Here is a 4,179-nt window from a genome sequence, read left to right as displayed (position 1 = left end):
AAAAAATCTACATTGGAAAATCTACATGCACACAACTGAAGTTGAATTTGCTAAAGTGTTTATCGAAAATTTAAATTCAGAGTTAAATGTCCATTGGGAGGACAAAACCAAATGCAATATATCGATTAAAAGGAGCTTATGAGGAGTATAGTCACTCTTTGACTTTAATTAATGGTGTATGACTTAATAATTGACCTGTATTGGTTTTAATTGTTTTAATTGTGCATTTTATATATGATAAAGAAAGCTAGGGCATTTAAATAATAATTACTTAACAAATCAACAGAGAAATATGACAATAATAAGTGATCTTAAAACTGGTGTACTCAATTATGTTTTGTAATGTATAAAATTGTAATCTACAAAAAATGCAATTACATTGCATGACTTGTGGGTGACTTTTGTCTTTTGGAAAAAATCTTCTGTGAAAAGTAAAACACAGCAGATTTAACCACAGTCTTTGTAGGTAGCCTAGCACTGTATAATAAAACACTGAATTATACAGTCAGCACAGGCAGAAAAGCATTAAGGAAGCTGCTTCTAGATTTAGACCCTCCTCATGATTCACTAAGACTGTGGGGGGAGCTAGATGTGAGAACAAGATGTAAAAACGTGCATTTTCTTTAAAGCTGGTTATTTGAACTGACACGCAGAACAACCATGTTACTCCTTGTTTTAGCATTTATTATTATTGCTTACACTGGTAAATATACAGTGTATCACAAAAGTGAGTACACCCCTCACATTTCTGCAGATATTTAAGTATATCTTTTCATGGGACAACACTGACAAAATGACACTTTGACACAATGAAAAGTAGTCTGTGTGCAGCTTATATAACAGTGAAAATTTATTCTTCCCTCAAAATAACTCAATATACAGCCATTAATGTCTAAACCACCGGCAACAAAAGTGAGTACACCCCTTAGTGAAAGTTCCTGAAGTGTCAATATTTTGTGTGGCCACCATTATTTCCCAGAACTGCCTTAACTCTCCTGGGCATGGAGTTTACCAGAGCTTCACAGGTTGCCACTGGAATGCTTTTCCACTCCTCCATGACGACATCACGGAGCTGGCGGATATTCGAGACTTTGCGCTCCTCCACCTTCCGCTTGAGGATGCCCCAAAGATGTTCTATTGGGTTTAGGTCTGGAGACATGCTTGGCCAGTCCATCACCTTTACCCTCAGCCTCTTCAATAAAGCAGTGGTCGTCTTAGAGGTGTGTTTGGGGTCATTATCATGCTGGAACACTGACCTGCGACCCAGTTTCCGGAGGGAGGGGATCATGCTCTGCTTCCGTATTTCACAGTACATATTGGAGTTCATGTGTCCCTCAATGAAATGTAACTCCCCAACACCTGCTGCACTCATGCAGCCCCAGACCATGGCATTCCCACCACCATGCTTGACTGTAGGCATGACACACTTATCTTTGTACTCCTCACCTGATTGCCGCCACACATGCTTGAGACCATCTGAACCAAACAAATTAATCTTGGTCTCATCAGACCATAGGACATGGTTCCAGTAATCCATGTCCTTTGTTGACATGTCTTCAGCAAACTGTTTGCGGGCTTTCTTTTGTAGAGACTTCAGAAGAGGCTTCCTTCTGGGGTGACAGCCATGCAGACCAATTTGATGTAGTGTGCGGCGTATGGTCTGAGCACTGACAGGCTGACCCCCCACCTTTTCAATCTCTGCAGCAATGCTGACAGCACTCCTGCGCCTATCTTTCAAAGACAGCAGTTGGATGTGACGCTGAGCACGTGCACTCAGCTTCTTTGGACGACCAACGCGAGGTCTGTTCTGAGTGGACCCTGCTCTTTTAAAACGCTGGATGATCTTGGCCACTGTGCTGCAGCTCAGTTTCAGGGTGTTGGCAATCTTCTTGTAGCCTTGGCCATCTTCATGTAGCGCAACAATTCGTCTTTTAAGATCCTCAGAGAGTTCTTTGCCATGAGGTGCCATGTTGGAACTTTCAGTGACCAGTATGAGAGAGTGTGAGAGCTGTACTACTAAATTGAACACACCTGCTCCCTATGCACACCTGAGACCTAGTAACACTAACAAATCACATGACATTTTGGAGGGAAAATGACAAGCAGTGCTCAATTTGGACATTTAGGGGTGTAGTCTCTTAGGGGTGTACTCACTTTTGTTGCCAGTGGTTTAGACATTAATGGCTGTATATTGAGTTATTTTGAGGGAAGAATAAATTTACACTGTTATATAAGCTGCACACAGACTACTTTTCATTGTGTCAAAGTGTCATTTTGTCAGTGTTGTCCCATGAAAAGATATACTTAAATATCTGCAGAAATGTGAGGGGTGTACTCACTTTTGTGATACACTGTATATTTACTCTTTGTTAATTACATTTATTATTATTAGTAGTAGTAGTAGTAGTAGTGGTAGTAGTATTTTATTGTTGTTGTTATTATTATTTATTTATCAATTTTAATACATTTTATTTAATATTGGTTTGCGTAGATTATGTTCTTGTAGCAGAGGCTGCTGACAGCATTGAACCAGACCAACCCAGTGCATCACACTGTCCTGCACATACACAGGATCACCATATAGTCTCCACTGGTATCATCAAACACCTGGATCAAAACCAGAGTTTCTGGGGCTGATTATGTGATCCACAAAAGATGTCACGTATGCTAAACCAGCTGATCCACGACTGTCTATAAATCTTAATACAGAAGATATGAAAGTGGAGCTTAAGATCTCCTCTGCTGCTGTAACAGATTCGGCACTGTGTTACTGCGCCATGGAGCCCACAGTAACAGCAACTCCAGTGATGCTGCACAAAAACTCTTTCATGTGATATGTGTTTTGTTCCCACTAGGTAGAGCTGTTTGCTTTTTTTACTGGAGAAGTTTTTTTTTTTTTTTTTTTTTAATTGTATGAGGACAACGTTTAAGCTAAAGGGTAGAATTTTAATAATATGGTTTGGCATCCATGTAGAAAGCTGTTCAAGTGTGGCTATTTAATTGCCCTGTTCATTTCAATTTGCACCCTGGGATTAGAACCTGAAGAGGCAGTTGATGAATTAAACATGGGTAAACAAGGGCTCATCTGGGATTTGAACCCAGGACCTCTCACACACTAAGCAAGAATCATACCCCTAGACCAACGAGCCAGCCTGGATAAAGGCCAGGGCATTTCTTTGACCTCCGTGGCTTAGCATCAAAACCATGTTGACTGGTTGCACTGGGAAGTGTATTCATGACAAAACAAAATTCAATGCAGAGCTTCATTAAAGCATTTCTAACAGTTTAAGCATGAGGCGTCATTAAAGACTCGCTTTGTCAAATTAAAAGACTTGGAAGCATTTGACAGGAGCTGTGTGCAGTCCCACTGACTTTATGCTTCACACTGTTTACGTTATGTATCATGTTTATCCACCCAAACTGTACAATACAAACGTTGTGACGCTGTCTTTAATCGGTTAGTTATACAAGAGATTTTGCAACATTTACATTACCATGATATTTTATCTTGTCGTGTTGACTTCATGCGTCTTGCTGTTTGGATTTCGTAACATTTTCAATGCTTTAAATTTGCCAAAAAATTCTAAAATCTGTAGAAGAAAAATAAAACCTGAAGCTGACTGGAAGAATTGTTATGAAAGGTATTTACATCCAAATAAGCTCACCAACTTCTACCAGTGTATCAGCATGTGTCATTTTTGTTTGATCATTAGATTTGAACAGGACACTTGATACGTTTTTGTACAGTTCAACGAACCAGCAGGAACGAGAGTCTTTGTGTTACTTTGATCTGAGTGACTGACCTTCAAAACTATGTTGTCTGGTTGAGCTGGTAAGTGTGGTCGGTGCTTGCATTACAAAACTATTAAAACCTCCAGTATCAGTACATAAACTGGTTATAACCTCTTTTTAAAGAGTTACAACATGATAAATATTTAAAGGCTCCAAATAGTAAAAACTTTTTTAAATTAGTCAACTGTCAGGACTAGGAAGCATTTGAAAGCTTTGTGCTGTTTTCATAAAGTACCTTTGTAACCCATGTAATTAGACAGGCTTTACATGTTTACCAATTTAATGCCACCTTTAATTTCTAATTGCACACTGTGATACATTTTGAAGAGACATTTTGATAAGTCAACATTCTTTAGTGAAAGAGCAGGGGATTAAAGAAGGGATCGG

At 39.2% G+C, this 4,179-nt stretch overlaps 1 non-coding gene across 1 annotated transcript; it reads right to left on the bottom strand.

Annotated features, from left to right (window-relative positions):
- Positions 1-3,077: 3,077 nt before the first annotated feature.
- Positions 3,078-3,149, bottom strand: trnat-agu (transfer RNA threonine (anticodon AGU)). The gene has a single exon. It is a non-coding gene; the product is annotated as a tRNA-Thr (tRNA).
- Positions 3,150-4,179: the final 1,030 nt, after the last annotated feature.

Source organism: Trichomycterus rosablanca, chromosome 4, assembly GCF_030014385.1.
Source record: "Trichomycterus rosablanca isolate fTriRos1 chromosome 4, fTriRos1.hap1, whole genome shotgun sequence".
In the NCBI taxonomy this organism is placed as follows: Eukaryota; Metazoa; Chordata; class Actinopteri; order Siluriformes; family Trichomycteridae; genus Trichomycterus; species Trichomycterus rosablanca.
This window is presented reverse-complemented; position numbering and strand designations above follow the sequence as displayed.